The 14,795-nt window shown below is 41.9% G+C and overlaps 1 long non-coding RNA gene across 1 annotated transcript; it reads right to left on the bottom strand.

Moving 5' to 3' along the window:
* Positions 1-488: 488 nt before the first annotated feature.
* LOC127461022 (uncharacterized) lies at positions 489-14,636 on the bottom strand. Its single transcript, XR_007899954.1, has 4 exons — positions 14,566-14,636; positions 13,604-13,864; positions 1,683-1,753; positions 489-598 (listed from the first exon to the last, which is right to left on the bottom strand). It is a non-coding gene; the product is annotated as an uncharacterized LOC127461022 (long non-coding RNA).
* Positions 14,637-14,795: the final 159 nt, after the last annotated feature.

The following is a 14,795-nucleotide window of genomic DNA, read 5'->3' as shown; positions in this document are numbered from 1 at the left end:
TAACTGAAAAGCAATCCAAACCCTGCTGTATTCGTAATACACAAAGAGCAAACTGCAGTGCTTTTGAAATGAAAAAATAGATAACGTGTCATCTCCTCTGAATTATAACATCTGACCTGCAACTGAAATCCTTTGCATCAAACAGGTTTAAAACAAAAACTAAGTACCTAGCCTTGTAACATAACAGCAGGGTACTTTTTCTGTTCCATTAAGTGCATCTAATCGCAAGGCTGCACAGGCTTCTTCATCAATTTACAATTTGTTTTCCAAAGCATTCTGAAGAGAATGAGTCAGAGAAGAGCAAAAGGCATGCTGATTGATCTTCAAATTAGTACTTTCAATGTTCACTGAGAAGAGGGAGTCTGAAGGCAGATACCGCATAACAAATGCTTTCTCCTTGTTTCTTTTTCTAGAGAATGACCTGACCTGACTCAACACCAATATAAATAAGGGGTTCCTGTAAGGTGAAACAAACAAAAAAACCCCATACAACACCAATTTAAATTATTTTTATACTGTTTCAATGTATTTCATAAAAAAAAAAATATTCTTTCATCTTTGAGAGGAGCAGAAAGATGGGGCAATTCCAGATTCCAACCTGAAAGACACAAATGTGAGTAATAAGAAGAAAGGGCAAGAAAAAGTTAACAGCAATAATCACAGTATTAATCTTTGTTTCAATGGCACTAACTCAAAGCATAAACCATCCAAGTTTGTTCTCGTCTCTTTGATTGGAGGATTTGCTGCTTCAACTGTTTTATTAGAAATGGTTTGAGGGAAACTGCCCTTGAAATTATTTACTTATACTTTATCAATCTGGTTATTAATCTGGTTTCAGGTACCTGAGTATGTCTATACTGTGGTTAAATCAGTGCTCATGGAACACTGAAGAAATCCCTGATCTAACTCTAAATTAACTATTTTTATACTGGTCTTACCTTAAATACATAGAACTTGGAAGGGCTGATTTAGACAAAACTGTCTGCCTCAGATCAGTCTACACTAAACTTCTAGACAATTTCCCATTATGTCAAATGAAGGAAGATTTTTTTCATTTTGAACTTGGTATTTAGGAACTGATCCACACATCTAGTTTGTTTTCCTGCTTATAACAGCAGAAAACAGCTAACATGCCAAAAGACTGCAAGAATCTCATTCTAATCTCTCAGGCTGGTTTAAACTCAAAAATGGAGGTCTTCTATCGATGTGTTCTTATAATCCATATACACATAATTTAAAATGTCATCTATCTTTCATTTATATTCTAAATATATTTAGTATAAAATATTCAATCTTGTAATACTTTTTCTCTTTTACATGTACTTCTGCTAGGTTTGGTTTTTTGTGGGGGTTTTTTTGGTTTTTCTTTTCCTAATCATTTTATTGTTTATCCAGTCTTTAAAAACAGCACATATTTGTTCAAGGAATTTCACTAATCTTTTTCATTATATTCAAATATTTCCCTCCAGGTTTCCTCTGCCTTTTTTTTTTCTGAGTTATAATTTTGAGTTGTTTCTGGGCGTGTGCTGTGTACACTGAATGGTAACATTAGTGTATGTCTCCCAGGTATGCCTTCATAATATTATGCCTTTATGCACACTTCATAATATTTACAGAACTGAAATAATTTTGACATGAAAAATTAAATTATTGAACAGACATTGTAAATGAAGCTGTCTTACATTTGCAAAATTTCCATTCAATTAGAAGTTGGGTCCAATGGCAGATCTGTGAGCAAAAGCCCCCTCTGTTTCTGTGTGTGAAAGACAACAAATATATAAAGATATCAAATAATTCACTTCTGTATTGTAAATATATTTTCCAAAAACATTGACAAGTAGTAAGCACAACCCTTCACCACCATTAATTACAGTAATCTTTAACAGGCTTTGAAGAAATTTATTTATACCAGTGCAATGCAGTCTCAATATTTTTCAGTTATTTGTGATTTTAAAAGCACCAGAAAAACTACTTCATAGAGATAACCCATTTTATATGAATGTTAAAATGAGCCTGAAATTTTCCAAAGATATTAGCTAGCTAGCTAGATTGTGCTGTCACTGATAATGGAAAGTGAAGTCTAGGTAGGATAATTTTTATATTTTAATGCTGAAGGAGAAGGTGCAAAGACAACAGAGTTATGATACAGACTGAATCACCCTCCAATGAAAGAATATAAAACAAACATCCAGAAAGAACAGATTCCTTGGGTAACAGTGGGAGTAACAAAAGCCAAATTCAACTTTCCGACCTGATAGAAAATTTCACAAGTCCTTTAGTATTAATCATAGAATATCACAGAATAATCAAGATTGGAAAAGACCTACAAGATCATCCAGTCTAACTGTCCACCCAGCACCACCACTGTAATGTCTAAACCACTGAACTCTATCACCCAGATCCAGATACCTCTTAAACACCTCCAGGGAGGTGACTCCACCACCTCACTAGGCAACCTATTCCAATACCTGACCACTCTAACAGTGAAAATATCTTTTCTAATATCTAATCTGAATCTCTCGTCTCAGTTTAAAGCCACTTCCTCTTGCCCTCTCAGTGCAGGCATAGCAGAAGAGATGGCCCAACCTCACTACAATTTCCCTCTGCATAGTTGTAGAGAGCTGTGGGGTCCTCCCTGAGCCTTCTCTTCTCAAGACTATTCCTCGTAAGACGAGTTTTCTAGACTCCTCTTCATTTCTGTTGCCCATCTCTGGATATGCTCCAGCACCTCAATGTTCTTTTTGAAGTGAGGGGCCCAAAAACTGAATGCAGTACTCAAGGAGTACACACGCCCTCTGAGTGCTGGAACTCCCCATGGAGAAACAGTGAGAGGTGTTATTACTGATAGTTCCCACTAGACCGCGCCTGAAGTACAGACGAGATGCCAATGCAGAGATTGGCAGATTAGGTTCATGACTGGCGATTTATCGTATCATCAGACACTACTGGAAAGAACGATACAGTGGTAGTCTTAGCCCAGACTCCCTCGAGGATAAACATCACCACAGCAACACACACTGCAAGAACTGCATTTTATAAAGCACGTCCAAGCACACACATAGGAACTCTTGAGAGTAAATGTAGCAACATGACAAGCAACTACTAAATTAATAAACCAAATGCTTAAAACAAATTTGGTTTATCACAGTTGGCTCAGATCTGCTGTTATCTTGACCTTTTGTGATCCACATTGAAACAGGAGGCCAGGCCCAAAAGAGTTAACTAAGAAATTTGGGCCTGCTAACAAGTTACCAACATCCAAAACGATCTGTGCTCGTTCTGTTCTACTTACTGGACCAAAGCTTAAGAGCATAGTACAAGAACATGTAATAGACTTAGAAGTAATAAATTAGAAATACAGCAGGATCAGGTAGACATTTGAATAGGAGAAGTAGGCCTGGAGCCAGGGCCTTTTCCAAGCTTCAGTGAGCGGGTCAAGAACAATGGAAAAGAAGAAGGGTCAAGCTGAGGAAGATGAGTTAGAGACCCCTGCCCTATGGATGAAGATAGGAACGACCCCTCGAAATGGGGAGCCAAGAGAAGCACCGCCCCAAGCTCCACCTATACTCCGCCTATTATTAATATGTATTGATAGATGTTGTAATCGTTTGAATATGCATTTAATCACATCTGAAAATTGTATAAAAGTGCTGATTTTCTGAGGAGCCAGTGAGCAAGTTTGTCCAGCGCAAGCTGGCTTGCTCCCAACGTTGAATAAACAAATACCTTGCTGCTTAAAGATAAAAAGGTCTCTGAGCAGTTTCTTGGACCGATTTTTCGGATTCATTTGGCGACCGCGGCAGCACACCTTCTCCACCCGGCTGCGGAATCCCCCGGAGGACGGGACCCCCTTGGGCGCCCTTGGGTAAGTCTTTTTACCTGAAGGGGCTCCCTTCTTCGGTGGCTTCTTGTGGGGGCTGGACAAGAACACTGCCTATTGATAAAAGGTATTTGTATCTGGTTTCTGGTTTTGTTTATTCTGGTTCTGGGTACCCGTGAGTCGAGGCGGGACACCGTCTCGCAGGGAACACGGAAGAGGACGCTCTCCCAGGGGAATATCCCCTCTAGTCTGGTTTTGTTTGTATTTGGCCAAATATTGTTATTGTGTACCTGATATATCTTGCTTACCTTGAAACATCCAGGAGCACATAGTTAAAGGTATTATCATGCTAAGAGTTGCTATATGAGAGGTAGTGCTGAAGAGTTAACTATAAGCACATCACTTTGGATAAGACCTAGAATTAAGATTTGTCAGTTTTGCAACTGTTAGTTATATGTATGAGCCTTGTGTAACAGATGTAAGGTTTGCCTCCCCGACAGAAAAGGCTGGGTCAGAACTAGTGTGCATATTGCAGAAAAGAGGGACACTGGAAGCAAGAATGCCCTGAATTAACAGGTGGAAATACAGGCACAGGAGAGGCTGTTGTTGCTTACAGAGTATTGAGTAAAGGGGGGGCCGGCAGGCCAGTGCTAGGGGACCTGCTGGTAAAAATTAAGCTAGGGGAAGAAAAAGAAGAATTACATTTTCTAATTGATACCAGGGCTACATTTTCTGTTTTGAATTAATACCTAAAAGTGATAAATATGTTTAAGTTGTGAGTGCCACTGGCCAATCAGAAAAGCTTTCTTTTGAAACCCCTAAAGTTCAAAATTGGAAAACAAATGGGAGTGCATCAGTTTTTGTATTTACCAAATTTATCCAACTCGTATTGGGCAGAGACTTACTAGATAATCTGGGAGCTGTAATAGAATTCAAACAAGGTAAAATTGAACTTAAGGTAAAGGAAGAACAATTAATAGCAGCTCTAAGTTTAGCAATGAGCTATGTGGAGCCAAGCCAGGGTAATGCAAATGTCAATCAAATTTTAGATCAGGTATACCCAGGAGTTTGAGCTATTGAAACACCAGGAAAGCCATAAAGGGTAGCTCCCATTGAAATAGAATTATGGCCAGGAGCAAACCCAGTAGTTAGGAAGCAATATGCACTGAGGCTGGAAGATAGAAGGGGAATTGAGCCAATAATAGACAACTTTTTGAAATTAAGGTTTTGTAGAGTGTGAATCAGATTGCAACACCCCAATTTTACCAGTCAAAAAGACAAATGGAACACATAGGTTGGCTCGGGATTTAAGACCAGTAAATAAAATAGCTAAAACATACATGCAGCTGTTGCAAACCTATATACCTTATTAACAATATTAAAAGAAAGTATAATTTGGTTCACAGTATTAGACTTAAGAGATGCCTTTTTCTGCCTTCCCTTAACACAGGAAAGTCAAAGGATATTTGCCTTCAAGTGGGAAAATCCTACCACAGGAAAGAAAACTCATCTCATTTGGACAGTGTTACCTTAAGGGTTAGAAAATATTCCCACAATTTTGGGAATTAATTAGCTAAAGAATTGGGACAATGGCAGTCACCACCAGGAAAGGGTGTACTTTTATAATATGTGAATGATCTATTGATTGTTACTGAAAAACAAGAAGAATGTGCCCAATGGACAGTAAACCTCTTAAACTTTATGGACTTAAATGAGTATCAAGTCTCTCAACAGAAAGCACTTCCGGTGCAGAAACAAGTGGTGTACCTGGATTACAAAGAATCTGAAGGACAATCATCACTGGGGACAACAAGAAAGGAAACTGTCTGCCAGACACCGAAACCACAGAGGGTGAGAAACCTTCAAGCCTTTCTAGGAATGACAGGTTGGTGTTGTTTATAGATATATCAGTATGGGCTAATTGCAAAACCTTTATATGACCTGCTGAAAATGACTCATCTCAACCTCATCTGGACTCCCGAAGCAAGTGGAGCCTTCAAACAACTGAGATGAGAACTCATAAGGACTCCGGCGTTGGGTTTGCCTGACGTAACGAAGCCCTTTTGGTTGTTCTCGCATGAACGACAAGGAATGGCTCTGGGGGTCCTGGCTCAGCAACAAGGGCCATACAAAAGAACAGTAGCCTACTTCTCCAAGCAATTGGATAAAGTAAGCAAATGATGGCCCACCTGCCTAAGGGCAGTAGCAACAATGATCATAAATATAGAAGAAGCCGGGAAATTTACAATGGGACAGAAAATGACTGTGTTAGTGTCCCACACAGTATCTACAGTACTGGAACAGAAAGGAAATCATTGGCTGTCACCCTCCCAATTTCTGAAATATCGGGTAATCTTGGCTGAATCAGATGACATAACCATTCAGGTGACTAACATTGTTAACCCAGCTTCATTCCTAGAAAGAAGAATCTCGGCTGCACCTGTTGGGCAGGACTGCCTGGAAACCATTGAAGCAGTGCACTCCAGCTGCCTGGACCTTAAAGAAGAACCACTCCTGGATGCAGAAGACTGGTTTACCGATGGCAGCAGTTTCATAAGACAAGGTGTGAAGATTCCTGGGTATGCTGCAACCACCACTACTGAGGTAATCAAATAAAATCCTTTGCCCGCAGGAACCTCAGTCCAGAAAGCAGAACTGATGGCTCTCATTCGAGCTTTAGGATTGGCAGAAGGAAAACAAATTAACACCTGGACTGACTCCAAATATGCCTTTGGCATAGTTCACGCTCATGGAGCAATTTGGAAAAAAGAGGACTTTTAACTCTTCAAGGAAAAGTTGTGGAATATACTGAAGAAACTCTATGATTATTAGAAGCTGTACAACTCCCCTCTCAGGTGGCAATTATGCACTGCCAAGGACACCTGAAAGGTAACACTGTCCTGGAAATAAGAAACAGAAAAGCTGATGCAGAAGCTGAATTAGCTGCTGCAAGAAGTAAAGAACTATCAGTAGCAGCTTTAGTGCTAGAAAAACTGGACACAGATCAACAGGTAGAATATCAAGAAACAGATTATAAGTGGATACATGAAAATGAAGGTAAGGTGTTAGACAATGGGTGAGGTTAACTAAAAACAGGTCAGTTAATACTATTAGAGAAATTAGTGTGGTAATTTGTAAAAGTAAAACATGATAAAACTTATTGGGGCTTAGACTCACTTTATTAGCATTTAAGGACTAGAGTAGCAGGACCAAATTTATTTATCACAATAGAGCAAGTCACATCTCAATGTGGACTTTGTCTGAAATACTGGAACAAAAATACAGCAAGGGGCAATAAACAAAAGGCATTTCCCAGGTGAAATCTGGCAAATTAATTTCTCTGAGCTCCCAAGAAAAGGGGGGAGAGGGTCCTGTTATCTCTTAGTTTTGACTGACACATTTTCTGGATGGCCTGAAGCTTTCCCATGTAGAAAAAAAAATTAATCAAAAGGAGTGGTTTAAGTCTTGTTGAATGAGATTATACCATGGTTTGGAATGCCTAAGAGCATCTCTTCAGATAGAGGTTCACACTTTTGTACATGAATTGTACAAGCAATAAGTAAAGCACTAAAAATCAATTGGCAACTCCATATGTCCTACAGACTCCAAGCAAATGGGCAAGTAGAAAAGATGAATCTAAAATATGTCAAGAAACAAATTTTCATTGGTATCAAGCTTTACCTATTGCTTTAATCAGGCTAAGGGTCAAGCCAAGATCAAAAGGGAAACTGAGTCCATTTGAAATTCTACATGATGCAAACTGTGAATAGTGAAGCTGTAGATCAAATCAGTAATCAATATGTGTACGATCATGTTACGGCTGTAGGAAAACAATTGCAGAAAAATGCTACAGTGGTGTTAGAACACCAACCCAAGCAGCCTGATTGTAAGTTACATCCATTCAACTCTGGTGATCAGGTATATGTTAAGAATCTTTCAGGAGATCCACTATGGGAGAAGTGGGATGGACCCCAGCAGGTGCTGATGACCACCTTCACACGATCCGGGTGAAAGAGAAACCCACATGGATCCACTGCTCTCGAGTCAAGAGGGTTCCAGAGGAAGCATGGACCTCAGGAAAGGAATTATCTACTATCAAGCCTCCTCAATGCTGATCTTTGGACTGATAAGTACATTAGTGTTAAATCAAACTCTTGCCCAAAAATTATTATGGTCTCAGGCCTATAATGGGAATTCTAGTCTATGATTTGCTATAAATACAGATATTCTGAATTCATCTGAACTGAACCAATACAATGCATCTGTTATAGTCCTCCAAGGAACAAGGGTACTGAATAATTGGTAAAATCCTGGTACCCCATATGATGCAAGTGTTTTAATAGGCACAGATTAGATGGTCACCCAAAATTGATGTCACTGTGAAATGTAATTAGTGGCTGATCAGTGTTGGCACACCTTCACTCTAGATAAATCAGTTTCTGTGATGTGTCAGTGGACATTCAGGGAAGGAAATATAACCAGGAGATTTCCAACCAGCAAATCTCCTACCACCCCATTGCCTAAGACCACCACCAGTTCTACAACTCCTTCTTTAGTCTGTGAGAGTGTCCACAATTTAACTTATGCTGGACCTTACATGATTAGACACACAAATGAGCAGAAGCTGTTGTTAGATCCCACATATTCACTGAAGAGGGTTCGAATAAACCTTCAAGTAAACATACCAAACATACAAAAAGATTGTCAGCCCTGTATTCAACAAAGCCTTAAAGGCTGGCATGCAGAGATGATGGCCAGATCCCCTTGTACCAGAATTCAAAGAGATGCAACCAGATGGTTTGGCACAGGATTAAGTGTATCAAACACCATAGATCAAGAAGTATTAGTGAATAAACTAAGTGCTGTTACATCTGATCTAGGAAAATTCAAAGTCCCTTTAAGATCATCTTTGCTCACTTTGGCAGAAACACAATCATTGGCAGTTAAATTGTTAACATTAGTAGCTAACCACACTGCAAAAGATTTCACCAAGATTATTGACTATGCTGGTATCATCCATAAAAGGTTTGCACTTGCAATACAATGTCTCCAAACTCAACAGTGAGTACAATCTGTAGCTGCAAGAATATTAAGGGAAGGAACCTCAGGAATATTACCACAGGAGGTAAGAGAAATAATAGCTAGAAACAGTTCTACTACACAATTTGAGAAAAATTACCAAGCGTGGTGGCAGTTAGGAAACTTCACTTGCAATCCTCAACATGAACAAATTGAAGTTTATGTACTCACTATCAGTGCAGATAAGAAAAGACCATCTTTCATATCCTGACATTAGGAGCCATACACCAAAACGTAATTGTCAGACCCATAGACCATAATGTTTGGGCAAGTTATAATCACACCAAGAAAAAGTGACAATCAGTCCGTACTGAGGCATGTATTCCTAAAGGACAATTAGGATATATCTGTGAAAATGCTGTCGTAAGAAATGAAGATTTATGCTTAGATGCTGAAGATAGTGTGTGTACCTTTGAAATGCTCCGCCATGCTAAAACCCAATCACAAGTCTACTACGTAGGAAATGGATATGCATGTGTTAGAATCTTTTGTGTTAATTTTACCATAGATACTTGTCCTGAAGTAGTGAGTGGTACTAATTTTTTGTTTTACTAAAATAATAGGCTGTGACTTTGATTATATCATTCTAGTGACTACTAGACAACTGATTGAAGCTGATTATACAACGTATCACGATGTGCCAAAATTGCAGATAGGAATGAACACTAATCTTTTAAAACAATGCTTAAACATCCTGATATAGAAAAACTGGTCCAGGAAGTAAACGGAACGACTAAATGAATGCTCAGGCAAGTGGAACACGACACTGAAAACATAAAAAGTTTTTAACCAAAGTAGAAAAAGTGGGAGAGCATGACTGGTGGGACATCTTTACAGGATACTCCCTTACAGCATCACAAGTGTTCCACTATTTGATACATCCAATATTGGTATTAGGAGCTAGCATGATTCTACTACTGGTCCTAATTGTTTGGCTATGGTACAAATCAAGCATCATGGTTAGAAGGATGCAGATAATGTGGGCTGTGATGAATACCTATCAAAATCCATTAGAACTTGACAAAAGAATTTGTAAATTCTAAACAAAAAGGGGGGAATGAAACAGGAGGCCAGGCCCAAAAGAGTTAACTAAGAAATTTGGGCCTGCTAACAAGTTACCAACATCCAAAACGATCTGTGCTTGTTCTGTTCTACTTACTGGACCAAAGCTTAAGAGCATAGTACAAGAACATGTAATAGACTTAGAAGTAATAAATTAGAAATACAGCAGGATCAGGTAGACATTTGAATAGGAGAAATAGGTTTGGAGCCAGGGCCTTTTCCAAGCTTCAGTGAGCGGGTCAAGAACAATGGAAAAGAAGAAGGGTCAAGCTGAGGAAGATGAGTTAGAGACCCCTGCCCTATGGATGAAGATAGGAACGACCCCTCGAAATGGGGAGCCAAGAGAAGCACCGCCCCAAGCTCCGCCTGAGCTCCACCTATACTCTGCCTATTATTAATATGTATTGATAGATGTTGTAATCGTTTGAATATGCATTTAATCACATCTGAAAATTGTATAAAAGTGCTGATTTTCTGAGGAGCCAGTGAGCAAGTTTGTCCAGCGTGAGCTGGCTTGCTCCCAACGTTGAATAAACAAATACCTTGCTGCTTAAAGATAAAAAGGTCTCTGAGCAGTTTCTTGGACCGATTTTTCGGATTCAACATTGGGTGACAAAAAGAACTGTTGTGTTTTAAGCCCAGCTGGCAACTAAGTGCCACACAGATGATCACTTACTCCTCCCCACTGCAACCCCTCTGGTGGAGAGAACACAAAGTAAAAAATAAACCTCGTGGATTGAGATTAAAACATCTTAATATTTGGAAAAAAAAAAAAAATCCAACCTGAATAATACTAAGTATGCTAATAGTAATAACTGTAATTATAAAGAGAAGGAGAGAAACAGAATCCGAGAGAAACGGAATCCAAGAGAAACAACTGACAACTCTTCACCACCTGCTAACTAATGCCAAACCCTGTCCCCGAACCTCAATCAGCCTTCTTCCAGGTAACTCCTCCAGTTTCTATACTGGACACGTTGGTCTTCGGTATGGAATATTCTTTTGGCCAGTTCAGATCAGCTCTCTTGGCCATGCTCCCCCCAGCCTCTTGTGCACCTGCTCTCTGGCAGAGCACAGGAGACTGAAAAGTCCTTTTGACTTAGGATGAGCACTACTGAGCAACAAACAAAATATCACTGTGTCACCAGCATGAACTAGTGGGGCCACACTTTGAATCCTGTGTTCAGTCTTGGGCCCCTCACTACAAGACAGACATGGAGATGCTGGAGCGTGTTCAGAGAAGGGCAAAGGAGCTGGTGAAGGGTCTGGAGCACAAGTCTGATAAGGAGCAGCTGAGGGAGCTGGGGTTGTTAACCTGGAGGAAAGCAGGCTGAGGGTAGACCTTATTCATCTCTACAGCTACCTGAAAAGACATTGTAGTGAAGTGGGAATTGGCCTCTTCTTCCAGGTAACAAGTGACAGGACAAAAGGAAATGATCTCTTGCACCAGGTGAGTTTTAGACTGGTTATTAAAAAAAATTTCTTCACAATGAAGGTTATCAAGCATTGGAACAGGCTGCCTAGGGAAATGGTGGTGTCACTGTCCCTGGAAGCATTCAAAAAGTCTGTAGATATGGCACTTGAGGATGTGGTTTTGTGGTGAAAAAGGTGGTAGTGCTAGGCTCACGGCTGGACTTTATGAACTTAGAGATCTTTTACAAATTTGACAATTCTATGATTCTGTGTTTCATGACTAGTTGAAGTGACTGTAAGTGATATGGCAGAAACAGTTTTCTAGGATGGGGGAAAATTATCTTGACACACAACTCCCATAGAGGGAAGAAACAAGGAGAAGGGCACATTGAGTGTGGATGAACTGAGATGTTGTTGAGGTACACATCACACCTTGCAGCATAATTATCACTGTAAGTATTGCAGTTAGTGGAGATCTATGGACGTGCTCATTTTAAACCACCTCCACTGTTGGGTTCATACACTTCTGAAGTACTGCAAGGGCTCCAGAAATCCACACTCTGATGGTCCCTTCTACTGAAAGGGATTTTGCAACTTCCCAGTTCATGATCACCTCTTGGACCAGCATCTCCCAGATTTGGACAAGTGGCCTTGCAAATGTGGCACAGTAGGGACATATCACTCCTCTCAGCCAGAGGGCTCCTGTGCCTCACTGAAGTCCAGTGTGCCAAAAGACTGCAGGGACTCTAGGACAGGCTACAGGCCTTAGGCTGAATACCTCTTCACCTACAGGGTTGTGAGTGCTTGGCACTTGACTTGGAAAAAGAAGAGCATTTGTGCTGTATCCCTGCAGTGCTCTCCATGAATGAGACTCCATGAACTGCAGGTCTCCAGCACACAGCCCTGGCCTGCAGCCTGAAGGAACAGACTGGGCAGTGCTGGTGCAGCTGCTCACTGGCACACAGGCTCTTCTCCAGGAGAACCTTAAGGGATCCTTCTTGTCCCCTGCTCCTAAGACACAAAGCCAGAGGCACTAGTCTCTGAAAACAAAATCCCTTGTGCATCTGAAGCACCCTGAATCTGAGATTACCCATAGAGTCAAGCACAGAAAAGTGTGTAACTCTCTGCTCCTGCAAGGGACCACTGCTGGAGGAAAGGTTGAGACTGCTGGCCACTAGGAACCGAGCAAGAACTATATCCTACAAACTGCAGCAGTCTTGCCTGTGCCCTGCTTGGAATACTTATTGGCTGCATAGTCATGTCACAGCTGAGAAGAAGAGTTTTTTCTCCAGTTATTTAGCATTGGCAATGGAGTGTTTGCACAGTGCTGGAGTGCCAAGGCAGCTCCTGGGAGCACTGTGCTGAAACCTCTGTGCTATGGTCCTTTAACTGGGCTCTTAATTCATGAGTAGATTTCTTTGAAATCTCTTTGTAGAGAAGGACCCAGGAAGACCAAGCAGCACAATGACAAGCCCATAAAGACTTTCTGGGAACTCAAAGCTCAGTCTAAAGATAAAGGCAAAGCAGAATCAGATAAGGAGCAGGAAGGGGCGAGAGAGACCAAGCAAACACAAAGTTCAACAACAGCTGCCGCCTGTCACCAGGGATCTTTGTGGCAGAGCTCGCCCAGCTGTACAAGAACATGGGCACAGATCCCGCACCTCTGCCCGCTTGTCCCAGCTGCTCTCTGGCTGACAGGGCCTCTTCACAGGAGAACTGGGTTTCCCTGGACTCACTCCAGCCCACACCGTCCTGGTGTCCCTTTACTAACAGGGATACTTTACACCAGAAGATGATGATTTTTTAAATGAAAAATTTTTTTTTTTTTTCATAAAAGCAGTGAGTTCTTGCCTGAATGTTGTGAGCACTGGGGGTCGTGGTCCTCATCTGCTGCCTCCCCCTCTTTCTGGTGGCCCTGCAAGCCCAGGATGCCCAGTCTGCTCCAATGCAAGGGCAGGGCGCAGGTAGGCAGGCGGGGGCCAGCACCCACCCTGGGCTGTAGTGGGGCCAGGGCAAGGACCAGGTGAGCCAGGAAGGCAGCACGGTGCGGCAGTGGGGCAGACACAGCCCGGAGAGGTGTGGAGGGGCTGCAGCTGCTTCAGGGTTTGTGGGGAGACAGGGTCCTCATGATCAAGGAGGTGGAGAGTGGCAGTGCAGGGCCAGAAACTCAGCACTAGAGTCACTGTGGCACTGGGACATCCCAGAGGGGCAAGCTCAGGAGACACCTACCCGGAAAAACAAGAGATTCAGCTCTAGCCCAGCAGCCCTGCTCCCCTTGGATGAACTGCTGGTCCCTGGCCCAGAGAAACATGCACAGTTGATGCTGGTGCAGCCTTTCACAGCCTGTTATCCATGGAAGCGTGGACAATCAGTTTTTTCTCATTTCCTCCTTTCTCTGAGTGTGAAGTGATTTCTCTGATCTGTGCTTGATTCCAGAGGATGGCATTGGCCATGTTCATTGAGCTTCTCAGCTGGATGCTGGTTATGAGCCTTGGGAACATCCCAGAGGAGAGCTGTCATTGCCTGTATGCTTGAGGTTATGAACACTTGGGGTTTAATAGGTGCTTCCTGAGCAATTTTACCAAAGGTGCTCTAGAAGGCCTTCCAAGAGCTTTCTGTGCCTTGGGGGCCCTGCACACACAAGTCATGAATATTTCTTTCCCTCAAGAGCTGCTCAGCAAGAAGGTCATCTGTGTTAATTTTTAGCTGTTGGAACCTACACCTTTGTATGTGCCCTGTATCAGTACCTCATGATGCCTGAGGACAAGTAAGAGAGATTTCAGGGCCTCTGGATGACTTGTTGAGGGATCTGAGGCACATGCAGTGTTTTCTGCTATCCTGCCAATTGCAGAGAATGATGAGGGAGGAAAATCCTACCGGGCTCCAAGCCTGATGTTACCAGCAGAACGGGGTGGGTTGGACAACGGGTCATTTAGAGGACACCAGGCCTGGTGGCAGCAGATGAAGTACCACTGTCTCAAAGGGGTAAAGGATCTTTGATTAGGAGTTGGCAGGGCTCAATGAGAGAGCTTTAAATGAGATTGGAACCTGGGAGGGAATAAGCCATGCTCACTTAGGATAAGCCTGAGGGTAGCATGCCGATGTTAGAGGGAGGGTAGCAGAGGGAAGAAGTGCTGTCTTCAAACATCATGAACCTGGAGCAAAACCAGTGGGAAAAGTAGGTTTCTCACCGGAATGCTGGGAGACAAAAAGAGGACCAAGGAAAGGCACTTGCACTTGGCTCTTTTATGCAGCCTTCATAGCGAGGCTTATGATAGCAATTTCTGTAAGCAAGACCCAAGTGCCTCTGCACTCCCATGCACAGTGCTGCCTCCCAAAACAGATCCACCCTTCTCCACTTCTGCTCCTTCCACACCAATGCAGAACGAGGAAATTTAACAGCGGGCAGACTCAGGACTTC

This window comes from Manacus candei, unplaced genomic scaffold (assembly GCF_025592945.1).
Source record: "Manacus candei isolate 608988 ecotype Guabito, Panama unplaced genomic scaffold, ASM2559294v1 h1tg000093l, whole genome shotgun sequence".
Classification (NCBI taxonomy): Eukaryota; Metazoa; Chordata; class Aves; order Passeriformes; family Pipridae; genus Manacus; species Manacus candei.
The sequence above is the reverse complement of the archived record's forward strand: the minus strand, read 5'-3'. Positions and strand labels throughout refer to the sequence as shown.